Source organism: Bos javanicus, chromosome 17, assembly GCF_032452875.1.
Source record: "Bos javanicus breed banteng chromosome 17, ARS-OSU_banteng_1.0, whole genome shotgun sequence".
In the NCBI taxonomy this organism is placed as follows: Eukaryota; Metazoa; Chordata; class Mammalia; order Artiodactyla; family Bovidae; genus Bos; species Bos javanicus.
The window spans coordinates 12,166,809-12,186,374 of record NC_083884.1 but is presented as its reverse complement, the minus strand read 5'-3'; positions in this window follow the sequence as shown (position 1 = coordinate 12,186,374).

The window sequence follows — 19,566 nt, the reverse complement described above, 5'->3', positions numbered from 1 at the left end:
ATTATATCATGATAAAACATTCATTTCTTGATAACAAAAGATATAACAATTCTTAAGAACTATGTCTCTGATAATAAATTGACTTCAAAATGCATAAAGAAAAATGTATAAAGCTGGAGGAGAAGCTAATAAATGCACTTTCCTAAAGATTGATTGATAGATAAAACAATAAAGAATTAGTAAACAAACAAGATTTGAAGACGTCAATTAACAAGATTTATTTCATAAACACATACAGAAGTCTGGACCCCCAAATCAGTCTAAGCTTCTGTCATGCAAGACCTAATGCATCATTGGCTGCTCACAAAGTTAAAAATGACCAAAGAAGACAGCTGCCAGGCCAACATCAGATGGGTACAGAGCAGGTAAACACCAGAGACTTAGCGGGTGCTCCAGGCCTGCAGTCAGTGCTCCCAGATGGACTAGATAGAACAGGAGACCTTTCCACCCTGATCATCTGAGAAATGTCTTAGATGATTTATGGGCTCTTCCAACACTTTTTGAAGGTGCTGCTGACATTGTGTGTGATGCAGTACCTTTTGATTGATAGGTTTCCTCTTTTTTCTAGGCATTGCCAGAAATGGTGATGGATAGCCTTAAAAACAATTTTTGTATAGTCAACACTTTTTACTGCACTAGTAACATGTGTCATGAGACTTTTGGTGAACAGACATATTTTAAGTTATTAATAATTCTATTGTGTGAAATGCTAAATACGTGGGTTTTGTAATTTTAAAGAAAACATGCAATTATTTCGAAAAGTTGACTACTTTCCCTTTTGGAACAAAATATAATAATCTTAGATTTTAACTACATTTGTAAGAATATATAGTCTCCTGACCCCACCCTGTTCCCAATTGCCAGAGCCATTTATATGGAAGGAATATATGATCGTATGGTATTAGATATTCGGGACTTTTTGCTTCATACATGTGAACTATATATCCATACTATAAAGACCATTATGAAATATGAGGCATTAAAAAAGAAAGGAGAACAGAGCAGGGGGAGAGAAGAGATAGCCAACTATAATGAGTGAAGGGTTTGTTGGGTTTGGAAGCAAATGTCTCTTATTTAAGACACAGCCAATTGTAAGTCCTAATTACTTTTTTGGAATAATCTTTATGGTATTATTAGATGACCAAGACAAATTCTAACAAAAGTAATAGATATTAATGGTTCTCCTTTAAAATTCTGAATGTATGGCCACCACTCAGACTATTCTATCAATTGTAGAAATAAAGATTAAGAAGAGGGTTGTATAATCTAGTTAACGGTTCTAATTTTATTGGTTTAAAGAGGTATTGTTGTATATTTAGCCCAGAAGAGATTCAAACACTTTTAGCCCTACCCACCAAGCAGCACAACCATAATACTGAAAACACTATTATCGTATCATATACAGTTTTCCACAGTGGTAAAGGGGTACAAAGGGTTATTCTGCCTGTGTTACTATAATCAGAAACACTGTATTCCTTCTCAAAGCATCCTTAACTGTAAGGATCAGAACAAGTTTTGACCAGAACCACCAATTAACTACCACATCTCACAACTGAACATTCTAATTAATTTAAATTTGCTAATTAGATTAATCTAATCTAATATTCTAATTTTGCTTCACCTCATCACAGACTCAAAACAATTGTCCAAATTCATCTAATCCTAACCTCTGGTCTAAAGAAAAATTGTTCCAAAGTTATCTCAGAGACTGTAATTGCTTATTAAATTTGCAACCATCACCAAGTAGTCATTTTCAACTCTGGCTACATATTAAGCCATCAGGGAAGATTTTAAAACATCGGGGACCCAAGTAGTGTGTGTACAGGTATTTGTTTTATTACTATTTGTTAAACTGTACATCTGTGTTTTATGTTCTTCTCTGGGTGAAGATTTTATTTCATAGTAAAATAAGTCTTTAAAAAAAATATGAGATACACTGCAACATATGGAGCTCAGCTTCTGATTTTTTTTCTAATTGATTTCATTCTTTAAACTTCTTCCTTTCTCAGAGTTCTCCCTTTCAGTAAATGGGATGTCCGTACATCCCAATGTTCAGGCCAAATACTAGGAGTCATTCTTGAATCTCTTTTTCTGTCTCATATTTAGTGTATTAGCCAATTCTATGGTTTCTACTTTGTAAATATATGCCCAGCGTTGATTTGTAGTTAATCTCCAAACCCCCGTCTTGAGGGTGTGGTAATCTGTGAATCAGTATCTGACACAATCTTCATGGGTCATTGTCTTAGATGTGTGTCTCTGACTCACCATTTACTCCTCATTTTATTTTGACCTGCATTTGTCTGGCCACTTTCAAATACTAATATCATGAAATGGAAACTGACCATTTCTCACCACTTCATTGCTAATGTCCTAATCCGAGCTGCACTCATCTCTCATCTAGATACAGATATAGGCTTTCAATTTGATTCCCTGCTCCCAGCTTGATTTTCTATAGGCTCATCTTAACACAGAAACTAGAATGATCTTTTAAAGCCAAAACTTAGTTTGAATCACATTCCCTTCTCTGACTTCAGCCCTCCCGTGATTTCTTCTTACACTGGGAATGAACCCGCTTTTACTTTGGTTTACAGGGCTCTACAAGATCTGTTTAAGTGCTGCACTCAATATGCCAGCAAATTTGGAAAACTCAGCAGTGGCCACAGGACTGGAAAAGGCCAGTTTTCATTCCAATCTCAAAGAAGGGCAATGCCAAAGAATGTTCAAGTTCAGTTCAGTTCAGTTGCTCACTCTTGCCAACCCCATGGACTGAAGCATGCAAGGCTTCCCTGTCCATCACTAACTTCAGGAGCCTACTCAAACTCATGTCCATCAAATCGATGATGCCATCCAACCATCTTATCCTCTGTCATCCTCTTCTCCTTCTGCCTCCAATCTTGGCCAGCAACAGGGTCTTTTCCAATGAGTCAGTTCTTCACATCAGGTGGCCAAAGTATTGGACTTTCAGCTTCAGCATCAGTCCTTCCAATGAATATTCAGGACTGATTTCCTTTAGGATTGACTGTTTTGATCTCCTTGCAGTTCAAGGGACTCTCAAAAAGAGTCTTCTCCAACACCACAATTCAAAAGCATCAGTTCTTTGGCACTCAGCTTTGTTTATAGTCCGATTCTCACATCTATACAGGACTGAAAAAAACCATGGCTTTGACTAGATGGATCTTGTTGGCAAAGTAATGTATCTGCTTTTTAATATTCTGTCTAGGTTGGTCATAACTTTTCTTCCAAGGAGCAAGTATCTTTTAATTCCATGGCTACAGTCACCATCTGCAGTGATTTTGGAGTCCCCCAAAATAAAGTCGGTCACTGTTTCCATAGTTTCCCCATCTATTTACCATGAAGTGATGGGACCAGATGCCATGATCTTAGTTTTCTGAATGTTGAGTTTTAAGCCAGCTTTTTCACTCTCTTCTTTCACGTTTGACAACAGGCTCTTTAGTTCTTCTTTGCTTTCTGCCATAAGGGTGGTGTTATTTGCATATCTGAGGTTATTGATATTTTTCCTGGCAATCTTGATTCCAGCTTGTGCTTTATCCAGCCCGGCATTTCTCATGATGTATTCTGCATATAAGTTAAATAAGCAGGGTGACAATATATAGTCTTGATGTACTCTTTTCCTGATTTGGAACCAGTCTGTTGTTCCATGTCCAGTTCTAACTGTTGCTTCCTGACATGCATACAGATTTCTCAAGAGGCAGGTAAAGTGGTCTGGTATTCCCATCTCTTTCAGAATTTTCCACAGTTTATTGTGATCCACACAGTCAAAGGCTTTGGCATAGTTAATAAAGCATAAGTAGATGTTTTTCTGGAACTCTGTTGCTTTTTCGATGATCCAGTGGATGTTGGCCATTTGATCTCTGGTTCCTCTGCCTTTTCTAAAACCAGCTTGAACATCTGGAAGTTCACCATGCACATACTGTTGATGCTTGGCTTGGAGAATTTTGAGCATTACTTTGCCAGTGTGTGAGATGAGTACAACTGTGTGGTAGTTTCAGCATTCTTTGGCATTGCCTTTCTTTGGGATTGGAATGAAAAGTGACCTTTTCCAGTCTTGTGGCCACTGCTGAGTTTTCCAAATTTGCTGGCACATTGAGTGCAGCACTTTCTTTTCTTTCTTTTTTTTTTTTACTATAAATTTATTTATTTTAATTGGAGGTTAATTACTTTACAATATTGTATTGGTTTTTGCCATACATCAACATGAATGCACCATGGGTGTACACGTGTTCCCCATCCTGAACCCCCCTACCAACTCCCTCCCTGTACCATCCCTCTGGGTTGTCCCAGTGCACCAGCCCCAAGCAACCAGTATCCTGCATCAAACTTGGACTGGCGATTCATTTCATATATGATATTATACATGTTTTAATGCCATTCTCCCAAATCATCCCACCCTCGCCCTCTCCCACAGAGTCCAAAAGACTGTTCTATACATCTGTGTCTCCTTTGCTGTCTCGCATACAGAGTTATTGTTACCATCTTTCTAAATTCCATATATATGCGTTAGTATACTGTATTGGTGTTTTTCTTTCTGGATTACTTCACTCTGTATAATAGACTCCAGTTTCATCCACCTCATTAGAACTGATTCAAATGTATTATTTTAATGGCTGAGTAATACTCCATTGTGTATATGTACCACAGCTTTCTTATCCATTCATCTGCTGATGAACATCTAGGTTGCTTCCATGTCCTGGCTATTATAAACAATGAGTGCAGCACTTTCCCAGCATCATCTTTTAGGATTTGAAATAGCTCAACTGGAATTCTATCACCTCCACTAGCTTTGTTCATAGTTATGCTTCCTAAGGCCCACTTGATTTCACATTCCAGGATGACTGGCTCTAGTCCAGTGATCACACCATTGTGGTTATCTGGGTCATGAAGATCTTTTTGAAGAACTGGTTATATGGGTCATGAAGAACTAACACCCAAAAAGATGTCCTTTTCATCATAGGGGAAAAGTAGGAAAAAAGTAGGAAGTCAAGAGATACCTGGAGTAACAGGCAAATTTGGCCTTGGAGTACAAAATGAAGCAGGGCAAAGGCTAACAGAGTTTTGCCAAGAATGTTGGCAATTGATCTCATTTCACATGCTAGCAAGGTAATGCTCAAAATCCTTCAAGCTAGGCTTCAACAGTATGCGAATAGAGAACTTTCAGATGTTCAAGCTGGATTTAGAAAAGGCAGAGCAACCAAAAATCAAACTGGAAATCTGAAAGAAGACTACATCCATTGGATCATAGAAAAAAGCAAAGGAATTCCAGAAAAACATCTACTTCTGCTTTATTGACTACATAAAGCATTTGACTGTGTGTATCACAACAAACTGTGGAAAATTATTCAAAGGATGGGAATACCAGAGCACCTGACCTGCCTCCTGAGAAACCTGTATACATGTCAAGAAAACAACAGTTATAATTGGATATGGAACAAGGGACTGGTTTTAAATTGGGAAAGAAGAACATCAAGACTGTATACTGTTACCTTGCTTATTTAACTTATATGTAGAGTACATCATGCAAAATGCTGAGCTGGATACAGCTCAAGCTGGAATCAAGATTGCTGAGAGAAATATCAATAACCTCAGATACACAGATGACACCACCCTTATGGCAGAAAGTGAAGAGGAACTAAAGAGCCTAAAGAGCCTAAAAAGCTCCTCCTAAAGAGGAGCTAAAGAGCCTCTTGGTGAAGGTGAAAGAAGAGAGTGAAAAAGCTAGCTTAAAAGTCAAAATTAAAAAAACTAAGATCAAGGCATCTGGTCCCACCACTTCATGGAAGTTAGATGGGGAACCAATGGAAAGTGACAGGCTTTATTTTCTTGGGCTCCAAAATCACTATGGACAGTGACTGCAGCCATGAAATTAAAAGACGCTTGCTCCATGGAAGAAAAGCTATGATGAACCTACACACTGTATTAAAAGGAGAGACATCACTTTGCCAACAAATGTCCATGTAGTCAAAGCTATGGTTTTTCCAGTAGTCATGTCTGGATGTGAGAGTTGGCCCATAAAGGAGGCTGAGCACCAAAGAACTGATGCTTTTGAACTGTGGTATTGGAGAAGACTGTTGAGAGTCCCTTGGACAGCAAGGAGATCAAGCCAGTGAATCCTAAAGGAAATCAGTCCTAAATACTCACTGCTGTCCTTCAAGAATCATGCCCTTTCCCGCCTCCAGCCTTTGTGCATCTCTTCCATCTTCCTGGATGCTCTCCTTCCATAGATAGGCCTTCCCAAACCCACTTTATCTAGCACACGCTGATCTTCTCTATCTCCTTACTGTCTTTTATTTTTCTTTCTTGTTTTAAAGTATCTGGTTTTTTATTTATTAAGCTATTTGTTAATTATCTGGCCATTTCCCAGGAAGTAAGCTCTGGAACTTATCTTCTTCGCTGATTCCATCACATATAAAATGATATATAACACTTAGTGTGCATTTGATAAAATTTTTTCAAGTGAATGAAAGCTGTTTTTTTTTTTTTTAATCTTATAAAGCATGTACGGCTGAATGACTGGTATGAAGAATACATAACACGTCAAATCTCCATTTTCATTTTCCCTCCAATCCAGGTCAAGGTGAGAATTTTTAAAACATTTATCTGTTCTTTAGGTCTTCCCTGGTGGTCCAGTGGTTGAGAGTCTGCCTGCCAATGCAGGAGTCATGGGTTCAATCCCTGGTCTGGGAAGATCCCACATGCCATGGGGCAACTGGGTCTATCGGACCCACAACTACTAAAACTTGCACACCTGTGCTCCATACTCTCCTGTGCTCCACAAAAAGAGAACCCACCACAGTGAGAAGCCCACGCCCCACAGCTAGAGAGAGCCAGTGCAAAGCAGCAAAGACCCAGTGTGGTCAAAAATAAATAAATAAAATTTTTAAAAATCTGTTCTTTGTATTTTAAAATATACCCACACCTCAAAACCTCTATATCATACATCTAAAGTTGACCTTTCTAATGATGTGTTCTATTCCTGATACAAAAGATTGCAGACAAAATTATTCTTTTGGTAAGAGACATGGATCATGGATCATGTTATTAATGATCATACCTATACACATACTCATGAAATTCTCTCCACCATGGAAAACACTTTCTTGGCAGCAGGGACCTTTAACGTGAATGAGAATAAATGAAAAATTTGAAAAGATTTCCACACAGGTCTGGGTTTAAAGATTTCTTTCTCTCTCTACCTGTATCCATGGTAGATTGTAAAGTCCCTTTCCAAATTTTAGGAAACAGACAAGAAGAGGGGAAAATCATAGAGACAGAGCATAATTCAGGAGTCTTCTTCCTACAGGTCTTGAGTTATACACTTTTGAATAATGTAAATCAGGGACAAGATTAAAACAGAGAAGGAAAAAAAAAAAAAAAACCCAAAGAACTCTGCCAAGAAACAGAAAACCTATTCTCTAAGGAAAGAACATAAATAGTTACCCACAAAGTGACTCAAGTTCTCTACAATTACTAAATAAGTGTTAGTATTTAAAAATGGCCAGATAAATGCAGCTCGAAGTAAAATGAAGAACAAAGGTTGGGTCAGAGGCATACAGCTAAGACAATGACCCATGAAACTCCCCCTGGGCACTAGTTCATGAATAACCATACCCTCAGGATGGGGGCTTGGAGGTGAACCACAGATCAACACGGGGGGTCATTGCTGGTCCCTTGTGTAGAGTACCTGAAAACAAACTGCTCATAATAGGGCTGCAGTTAATTTACCCATTTGTTGTCTCAGTGAAGTACTCAGCAAACACAATTCCTCTCGATGTTAAGGACGTGAGCTGGGAGATTTGTTCTGACAATTGCATCCCCAGATGCAGAAGCGTTCAGTGCATTATGGCTCTTTAACCCTTGTTTCTGTTAGGAAATTTATCCCTTCAATTGACACACACAATATATTGTGGACTAACTAGTATTTAGACTAATTCTTCCATGAAAGGAAACAGGCTAAGAGTATATATTGATTTTTTTTCTGAAGAATTGTCACCCCCTTGATCGCCAGGGTTGATTCGGCTGATCTGGCTGGCTAGGCGGGTGTCCCCTTTCCTCCCTCATCGCTCCGTGTGCATCCCTCCAGAAGCTGCACGCTCGGTTGAAGAAGAGGACCATCCCTGATAGAGGAGGACCCGTCTTCGGTCAAGGGTACACGAGTAGCTGCCCTCCCCTGCTAGAACCTCCAAACAGGCTCTCAAGGTCCATATTAGTCTGTATATCTGTATATTCAGGCAGAGTTTCTTCAAGTTTAAATGGAATACATTTTTCTAAAGTCCAAAAGGTCAGTCCATCAAATTTCAATGTTTTGACTCTCAGGAAAAATGCTTAGCCAAAATACACCTTTTTCTTTTACTAAGCACCTGAGGACTTCCCTGGAGGTCCAGTGATTAAGAATCCACCTACCAATGCAGGGGACATGGGTTCCATCCCTGGTCCAGGAAGATTCCACATGCAGGGGACGCAACTGAGCTCGTGTGCCAGTAGGCGCATGCTCCAGGGCCCACAAGATGCACCTTCTGAAGTTCACACGCCCTAGAGCCCATCCTCCACAGCAGGAGCAGCCCCGGCGCCGCAACCACAGAGCAGCCCTGGCGCCGCAACCACAGAGCAGCCCCTTGCTCTCTGAAACTAGAGAAAGCCTGTGTGCAGCAACGAAGAGCCAGCACAGCCAAAAATAAATGAATATGTAAACGAAACTGAGATAACAGTGCTTTATATCACTGGAAAGGAATAGAATTACTTAAAATTGATTCCATAATAAAAAGTTTGAAAGAAAAAAAGGACAGCATAATCTCAATGGTAATTTTGGCATGAAAACCCTATTAGCTAGAACTGAATATGTCCATATTTAGTTTTTGAACATACAGGGACTTGTCATTTTAGAAAAACAGGAATCAGAAACAAGAGATCTTACGATATGTATAGCCTGATACCATTTAAATATGCCTTGGACATATAAACACATAAGTACTTACACATAACAGCATTTCTCATTACTGGATTCCTTACAGCTGGACATTAAGGATATTTCTTTTTATTTTTTCCTATCATAAGCGAGCTAAAGAACAGAGACTTGATTTCCTAAAGAAAAGCTTTAGCATACTATGGAGATTAGACATTACATCTTCAACATACAATCAGTATCTCAGTGTAATGGGATTATGGTTGATTTAAAAAAATAATCCACATTATGTACCTTTTAAAATATATATATATATATATATATAATTTACTTAATAAAACAATTAGTAAAAGTGGACAAAAACAAGCAAAAAAAAAAAAAGAAACAAGGTGTCTTAGAATCTCCCATATGTTACTATATTCTGTCCACAGCTGACATCTCTGGTTTTTTTACCCCTCTAACAAGAGGAATCTGCATTTAATAAGGTATCCAGAATTCCCTGTTATCAGAGATAATCAAGGATCAGGGCCCTGTCCTTGCTTGTCTGCCACCCCACAGGTAAAGTGCATAAAATACCCTGCAGACACAGAGCAAGAGAGAGAAACAAAGGAGAAACACTATGTGGTGTAAGTTAATAATTATTGGTATTCTCAATCAAAGGCTCAGCATTTTACATTCATGGTTCACTACTCTGGCCCACCCAGGCTCTGAAGCTATTTTTCTTTCTTCAAATTAGGAATTTGCTGGTCAAATCAAAGGCTGATTCTGCATCTAAAATGATATGTTTTCTTTATGTGCAAGTGATTAGTCCCACTAAGAAACTAATTGCTGCCATTTCAAATTGCACAAGTCACAAAACCGCTTTCCTTAAGAAGGAGTTCCAGCTATACTTCTGATATTTTTTTCACCATTTTAGTTATTTCATTTTATTTTTTGGCTGTTCCGCATGCAGAGTCTTAACCATTGGATCACCAGGGAATTCCCTTTACCATCTTAAGGTTATGTTTTCCTTCAACTCTGTTGTTCAATCTGTAAAAATGGCAGAGTAATTGAATAAAGTAATAAGGCCAACAGGGTAACATTTAAATGTATATTTACTTTGATAAGTGTATCTCTCATCACTCTTATATGCATGTGGATACTTAACATGCATGTTGAATTATTGAAGATAACATCTCAGTATTGTCTTCAGTTTTATTAACATATGCTGCCTATTCACAGGTTTAAATTCCAATAGATCAACTTTCTGCTCACTTTAAAAAGAGATTTCAAGTAGTCTAGCCTCTTTTTGTCATGTCCATTCTGACAAGTAGGTAGACTAAACAGCAATTTGCATATTACCATGTCAGGGTTACTTTGGTAAAGAATCTGCCTGCAATGCAGGAGACTCAGGTTCGATCCCTACCCATTCCAATATTCTTGTTTGGAGAAATCCATAGACAGAGGAGCCTAGTGGCTACAGTCCATGGGGTAGCAAAGAGTCGGACACGACATAGTAACTAAACCGCTACAAAAAAGTGATTCATGATACTTGCACAATAGAGTAATAAGTCAGTTACACGTTAATGTGAACAAATGTGTCAGAGCCTTTTCTGAGCCTTTTGGAGAATGGTGGGAGCAAAGGACCCTCCAAAAGGCAAAGAGAATGAAGCAATTTGGATAAAGAAAGAGATAGAGGAGCCAGGCAATTCTTTTCAAGAGGTGTGCAGGCTGAGTAGTGTGTGTGTGTGTGTGTGTGTGTGTGTGTGTGTGTGTTTATCCACTTTTCTTTGATAAGATTTTTGAGAAATAAAAAGAAAATTAAAATATTTTGAAAATGGTTATTTGCATGTTGATCTTGGATAAACATTTAAACATTACACACTAATAAAGATATTAACCTGTAACTTGAATAAGAAACAACTTAATTTTATAGTTGTTATTTTTTTAAAAACACAGAGAAAATGTTGTTAGTTGAAACACAGACTGAAACTTTATAAGCTTCTAAGCCATTTTCAGGTTAACCTAGACCAACAGCTACAAGAAATTTATAGGCTGACTTGGTACCATTGACCCATGCCTATCTGTAAGATTGGAGAAACAAAATAGGCAGTTGACTAGAGTGTCTTAAAATCCAACACAGATCAGCATCATGTTGGGACAACAGATATCATAGAAACGTCCTTTCATGAAGACTGAAAAAATTTAAATTTGACAAAGGAAAATAGATTCTGAGCTACTATAAGAAGTAGCATAAAAGTAGCATAAATCAGCAGCCTTGATTACAGACAGAACTGATGATTCTTGCTGAAGTCTGGAGTTTGTTTAGAATATTTCAAGTTGCCAGCAATTCCTATTCTCTAACCTTAGGATACAAGATCCTTCTAATCCTATGCTACTGTTTTCCTGTGAACCACATATTAGCTACTAATCAACTTGATAAGAAGGTTAGTTCATTTCCAAGGCAAACCATTCAATATCACAGTAATCCAAGTCTATGCCCCTACCAGTAATGCTGAAGAAGCTGAAGTTGAATGGTTCTATGAAGACCTACAAGACATTCTAGAACTAACACCTAAAAAAGATGTCCTTTTCATCATAGGGAACTGAAATGAAAAAGTAGGAAGTCAAGAGATACCTGGAGTAACAGGCAAATTTGACCTTGGAGTACAAACAAAGCAGGGCAAAGGCTAATAGAATTTTGCCAAGAGAACGTACTGATCATAGCAAACACCCTCTTCCAACAACACAAGAGAAGACTTTACAGATGGACATCACCAGATGGTCAATACCGAAATCAGATTGATTATATTCTTTGCAGTCAGTGATGGAGAAGCTCTATACAGTCAGCAAAAACAAGACCAGGAGCTGACTGTGGCTCAGATCATGAACTCCTTATTGCAAAATTCAGACTTAAATTGAAGAAAGTAGGGAAACCACTAGACCATTCATGTATGACCTAAATCAAAACTCTTAAGATTATACAGTGGAAGTGACAAATAGATTCAAGGGATTAGATCTGATAAGACAGAGTGCCTGAAGAACTATGGATGGAGGTTTGTGACATTGTACAGGAGGCAGTGATCAAGACCACCCCCAAGAAAAAGAAATTCAAAATGGTTGTCTGAGGAGGCCTTACAAATAGCTGAGAAAAGAAGAGATACAAAAGGCAAAAGAGAAAAGGAAAGATATACCCATTTGAATGCAGAGTTCCAAAGACTAGCAAGGGGAGATAAGAAAGCCTTCCTCAGTGATCAATGCAAAGAAATAGAGGAAAACAACAGAATGGGAAAGACTAGAGATTGTTTCAATACAATTAGAGATACCAAGGGAAGATTTCATGCAAAGATGGGCACAATAAAGGACAGAAATGGTATGGACCTACTGGAAGCAGAATATATTAAGAAAAGGTGGTAAGAATACACAGAAGAACTATACAAAAAAGATCTTCATGACCCAGATAACCACAGTGGCGTGATCACTCACCTAGAGCTAGACATCCTGAAGTGCAAAGTCAAATGGGCCTTAGGAAGTATTACTACGAACAAAGCTAGAGGAGGTGATGGAATTCCAGTTAAGCTATTTCAAATCCTAAAAGGTGATACTGTGAAAGTGCTGCACTCAACATGCCAGCAAATTTGGAAAACTCAGCAATGGCCACAGGACTGGAAAAGGTCAGTTTTCATTCCAATCCCTAAGAAAGGCAATGTCAAAGAATGCTCAAACTACCGCACAATTGCACTCATCTCACACGCTAGTAAAGTAAAGCTCAAAATTCTCCAAGCCAGGCTTCAGTAATACATGAACCGTGAACTTCCAGATGTTCAAGCTGGTTTTAGAAAATGCAGAGGAACCAGAGATCAAATTGCCAACATCCGCTAGATCATCGAAAAAGCAAGAGTTTCAGAAAAACATCTGCTTATTGACTATGCCAAAGCCTTTGACTGTGTGAATTACAACACACTGTGGAAAATTCTTCAAGAGATGGGAATACCAGACCACCTGACCTGCCTCCTGAGAAATCTGTGTGCAGGTCAAGAAGCAACAGTTAGAACTGGACATGGAACAACAGACTGGTTCCAAATAGGAAAAGGAGTATGTCAAGGCTGTATATTGTCACCTTGCTTATTTAACTTATATGCAGAGCACATCATGAGAAACGCTGGACTGGATAAAGCACAAGCTGGAATCAAGATTGCCAGGAAAAATATCAATAACCTCAGATATGCAGATGACACCACCCTTATGGCAGAAAGTGAAGAAGAACTAAAGAGCCCCTTGTTGAAAGTGAAAGAAGAGCGTGAAAAAATTGGCTCAAAACTCAACATTCAGAAAACTAAGATCATGGTATCTGGTCCCATAAGTTCTTGCCAAATAGATGGAAAAACAGTGGAAACAGTGACAGACTTTATGTTTTTGGGCTCCAAAATCACTGCAGATGGTCACTGCAGCCATGAAATTAAAAGATGCTTGCTTCTTGGAAGAAAAGTTATGACTAACCTAGACAGCATATTAAAAAGCAGAGACATTACTTTGCCAACAAAGTCCATCTTAATCAAAGCTTTGGTTTTTCCTACAGTCATGTATGAATGTGAGAGTTGGACTATAAAGAAAGCTGAGTGCTGAAGAATTGATGCTTTTGACCTGTGGTGTTGGAGAAGACTCTTGTGAGTCCCTTGGACAGCGAGGAGATCCAATCGGTCCATCCTAAAGGAAACCAGTCCTGAATATTCATTGGAAGGACTGATGCTGAAGCTGAAACTCCAATATTTTGGCCACCTGATGTGAAGAACTGCTCATTTGAAAAGACCCTGATGCTGGGAAAGATTGAAGGCAGGAGGAGAAGGGGACGACAGAGAATGAGATGTTTGGATGGCATCACTGACTCAATGGACATGAGTTTGAGTAAACTCCAGGAGTTGGTGATGGACAGAGAGGCCTGGCGTGCTGCAGTCCATGGGGTCGCAAAGAGTGAGACATGACTGAGTGACTGACATGCACACACATTAGGACACTATAGAGCAAGAAAATCAATTGTTTCATGAAAATAATCAGATTCTGAAAAGCTATGTTTTTCCTATCATGGGAGATATGAAATCAGCCAGAAAGAGCACATTTAAGAATAAAGAACATGAAAAGGTGGTTTCTGGCCATATACAGGAAGGGATGGTGCCTGCATAGTATAAATAAAGAGTATTCACGTTTACTGCTTGGCAATAAACATGTATGTAAGTACCTTTTCTCTATCCATCATTCTAAAGCTCCATCAATAATTCCCTCTATCTTATATGTCCTTATGAATATCAATATATCCTTAACCAAATTATTTATATAGACAAAGCCCTGTGAGGTTTTCTTTTCTTATCTACCATTGCCATGGGTTTGCAACTAATGGGGTAGTCAAAGACTGAAGTTACTGCACCATCTTGAGCATGAATTCAATCATCGTGTGTTAGTTTTTCAATTAAACACAATAGCAACTAGTTTACAAAAGCTCTCTAAGTGTACATCAGCTAGGGAACCAAGGTAGAGAATATAATGGATCCTGACTCTGAGAACTGAGATGCTATTTTAACTCTTTCTTAGTAAAGTTTATTTTTTTCCCTGAAACTAACCAAGTATGCATTTTTTCCCTGATAAAATACTGGAAAGGATGAAAATAAAGAACCCGATAATATACTCCTTCTTGTTCCTGTCTTTTAGATACCTAGGGAGCATCTTGATCCCACTCTAAGCAAAGAGAGGTGAGCTGGATTGCAGTTGAAATAATATAGGCCTTATTTAGAGGGTTATTTTGTGGAGTCCCCAGCTAAGCATGTGATAGTCAAGACTGGCTTCTATGTGTAACCCTGTGATTTTTTCCACATTCAGAGATGTGGAAAAGATAAAACTTAGATAGCAAAATACATCCCTTTCAAGATAATTAAATACCATTTTCCAATCAATAAATATTCAGTAGAGCTGCTGCTGCTGCTGCTGCTAAGTCGCTTCAGTCGTGTCCAACTCTGTGTGACCCCACAGATAGCAGCTCACCAGGCTCCCCCATCCCTGGGATTCTCCAGGCAAGAACACTGGAGTGGGTTGCCATTTCCTTCTCCAATGCATGAAAGTGAAAAGGGAAAGTGAAGTCGCTCAGTCGTGTCCGACTCTTAGCGACCCCATGGACTGCAGCCTACCAGGCTCCTCTGCCCATGAGATTCTCCAGGCAAGAGTACTGGAGTGGGGTGCCACTGATACTAGCTGAATGACTTCAGCTGATGGTTCATCTGATAGATTGCTTAGTTATAGCACTTTAAATAAGAGTTACAGTGAAGTCTGTTCAGTTCAGTTCAGTTCAGTTCAGTTCAGCCATGTCTGACTCTTTGAGACCCCATGGACTGCAGAACGCCAGGCTTCCCTGTCCATCACTAACTCCCAGAGTTCACTCAAACTCACGTCCATTGAGTCAGTGATGCCATCCAACCATCTCATCATCTGTTGTCCCCTTCTCCTCCCACCTTCAATCTTTCCCAGCACCTGGGTCTTTTCAAATGAGTCAGTTCTTCACATCAGGTGGCCAAAGTATTGGAGTTTCAGCTTCAGCATCAGTCCCAATGAATATTCAGGACTGATTTCTTTTAGGATAGACTGGTTGGATCTCCTTGCTGTCCAAGAGACTCTCAAGAGTCTTCTCCAACACCACAGTTCAGAAGCATCAAGTCTTCGGCACTCAGCTTTCTTTATAGTCCAACTCTCATAACCATACATGACTATAGGCAAAACCAAAGCTTTGACTAGACGGATCTTTGTTGGCAAAGTAATGTCTCTGCTTTTTAATATGCTGTCTAGGTTGGTCATAACTTTTCTTCCAAGAAGCAAGCATCTTTTAATTTCATGGCTGCAGTGACCATCTGCAGTGATTTTGGAGCCCAAAAACATAAAGTCTGTCACTGTTTCCATTGTTTCCCCATCTATTTGCCATGAAATGATGGGACCAGGTGACATAATCTAAATCTGTATACACATGTAATTCTGGTAAGAAAAACACAATTCATCGCAAACAATTTGGGAAATTAAAATCTCTCACAATGTAAACTTTTAAATGAAATATTTTTTCCTTATTTTCTGCGCATCTATATACTTCTTTTAAACAGAAAGGATCTCTGTTTTATATCATGCTTGCTTTTTTTAAAGGAATATATTTTCCCAAGTCATTAAGTATTCTCTGAAAACATGATTGTAGTATGTATTTAACAATATGGATGTGCTACAGTTTTTAAACAATTTTTCTGTTACTGAACACTCCAATTTTTGCCTTAAAGAAAAACTGCCTTTCATCTTCATGGGCATAATGTTGTTTTCCATTTTTTATTTATTCATTTTTTTAGGAGAGATTCCTAGAAGTAGGATTCATAAGAGAAAATGATCCTTTAAGGCTTTTGATGTATCCTCATGAATTTTTTTCCCGGTTACATTCCTGATAGCCAATGGCACTTATGCTAATGAGTTGACTCTTATCTTTGTGTAAAGTGAAAAAGTGAGCTTAAAGCTCAACATTCAGAAAACGAAGATCATGGCTTCCGGTCCCATCACTTCATGGGAAATAGATGGGGAAACAGTGGAAACAGTGACAGACTTTATTTTTCTGGGCTCCAAAATCACTACAGATGGTGATTGCAGCCATGAAATTAAAAGATGCTTACTCCTTGGAAAGAAAGTTATGACCAACCTAGATAGCATATTCAAAAGTAGAGACATTACTTTGCCAACAAAGGTTCGTCTAGTCAAGGCTACGGTTTTTCCTGTGGTCATGTATGGATGTGAGAGTAGGACTGTGAAGAAGGCTGAGCGCCGAAGAATTGATGCTTTTGAACTGTGGTGTTGGAGAAGACTCTTGAAAGTCCCCTGGACTGCGAGGAGATCCAACCAGTCCATTCTGAAGGAGATCAGCCCTGGGATTTCTTTGGAAGGACTGATGCTAAAGCTGAAACTCCAGTACTTTGGCCACCTCATGGGAAGAGTTGACTCATTGGAAAAGACTCTGATGCTGGGAGGGATTGGGGGCAAGAGGAGAAGGGAATGACAGAGGATGAGATGGCTGGATGGCATCAGTGACTTGATGGACGTGAGTCTGAGTGAATTCCGGGAGTTGGTGATGGACAGGGAGGCCTGGCGTGCTGCGATTCATGGGGTCGCAAAGAGTCGGACATGACTGAGTGACTGATCTGATCTGATATATTTTTTTGTTTGAAAAATACACAGATTTTTTTGTGTGTTCAAGTACAAAAATAGCATTATATTACATACATTGTTCAATTTTCACTCAACTTTTTAAGGCTTCTTTATACTGCCATAGAGTCATTACTTTTACTGCTGCCTCTACTTCTCTGATATTATAAACAACACTGAGAGGAACATCTTCAAATATCACCTTTTGGATCTGTAGAAAAGTTTCTTTGGATTAAAACCCAGCAATGGAATTGGTAGGTCAGAATGTATTTGCATAGTCATGTTTACTAGAAATTATCAGTTTGCGTTCCACAATGGCCATCCAATAATTATACTTCTATCAGTATTGTGTTATGGTTTCTAACCCACACTGTTAATGACTTTAAATATTATCCAACTTTTCAATTTTATGATGATGATACCTATAAATTGGTACCTCCCTGTTTTAATTAAGATTTGTGTGGTTACTTAAGTGAGATTTGGCATTTCTCAAATTTTAATAAACATTTAGCTTTGCCAGTCTATAAATGGCTTATTTGCATCTTTCTATATTATTGATATATTTCTTTTCATGTTAGTCTGCAAGGGTACCTTGTGTAATCTAGTTTTTCTTTGTCTTTTTTAGTCAATGAAAAAAAAAATTTTTTTTTCAGTCCCTCATTTACCTGTTAATTTGGGGTCAAGTTCTAAAAAGATTCAGAAAAGAACAAGTATTAGTGAGATTTTTGTGTACAACATTCACATCATTTGCTATCATAACTTTCAGTTATTTAGCCCATCATTGAATAGATATCAAGCACTTACTCTATACAGGATGTGATGATAAGCTTGTTAAGGGCATAGGAGGAACTGAATATAGACTCTGACTTCAGGGATCTCACAGTCTCATCTGGGAGATCAAACAAGAATAAAAGATTATACAAACGGAAAGTAGTAAATTTCATTAGTGAAATATCAGTGAAGTGGTATGGGTCTGTAGGGATTGGGTTTGAAGGTAAAGCAGATATCCAGGCGGAGAAATTGAGTAAACTGTTGAAATGTGAAACTGCCTTTCAGAAGAGATCATTGGGGTACACGTGTCTCTTTCAATTCGATATTTGGCAAAACCAATACAATATTGTAAAGTTTAAAAATAAAATAAAATTTAAAAAAACAAGAAAAGAAAAAAGAAAAAAAAAAAACAGGGTAAATCCATGCGAAGAAAAAGTAGAACAAAAACAAAAAAAGAGAGATCAGGGTAATGAAGTATGTGGAGGCATTTGGGTGAGAGCAGGAACTATGAAGGCTTCTCAGGTGGCGCTAGTGATAAAGAACCCACCTGACAATGCAGGAGACATAAGAGATGTGGGTTCGATACATGGGTTGGAAAGATCCCCTGGAGGAGGGCACAGCAACCCTCTCCAGTATTCTTGCCTGGAGAATCCCAGGGACAGAGGAGCCTGGCAGTCCATAGGATCGCAAAGAGTCGAGCATGACTGAAGTGACTTAGCATGCACACACGCAGGAACTATGAAAATGATGGAATTAGCAAGGGAGAGGCAGAAATAGAGTTGATAGATCCTTAGGTAATCAAGATCTTCCAGCAAATAGGAGAACGGCCAAGGAAAAGAAGAAAGGAAACATGCTTCAGAAAGTATATGTGCAGAATACTTTTGACTTGAGGAAAAGACCTATATGCTCAGCTGTAGATAGTGGGTGTTCTTTCAAAACTTTACTTTTTTAGCAAATAAGTTAGAAATTATGGTAAAATGGTAGGGGAAGTCTGGTGACAAAATTTTGGGTCTTTCTGAGCATTTAATCAATAATAATTAACCACTGGTTTCTCTGAATGTGCCTTTGAGTTAACAAATAAATGATACACAAGCCCACATTTTTGATATAATGGCCTTGGGGAGACGGGTCACTGGGGTCTGGCCTTGTTTGATGGACGGATGACAGTGGAAAAGAATACCAAGAAAAGCCAAAATCTGGTTTAAAGTTTGGGTCTCCTGAGGCTGCTAATCCTGCCTTTATAGATCATATGATGGGATCCAAGCCAATCTATTTAGGAAAGAGAGAACTGCCAACACTCACATTCCGCAAGGACTATTATTGGTATTGTATCATTAGCTAGTGTTTATCAAGTACTTATCACATCCAGGGAAATATGCTAAAAAAGCCCTTGACATGCCATCCACTAAGTACTCTGGGGGAAGAACATGCTATTATTATCCACAATTTTCGGAGGGGTAAAATGGGAATTGGAATTAATAACTGGTAGAACCAGCACAAAATTCCTCACTGAAACCTGTGCTTTTGGGAAAAATACCCGAGTGTGCAAACTAAAAGGCCATTGGTATTCTCTGTGGCAGCATCATCAGTAGCAAGTTAAGAAGTGACTGGATGGTGAGGAGATGAAAGCAGTAAGTGCAACCAACATTTGCAAAATTTGATGGTGAAAAGAAGAGCGAAATTTGAGGAAA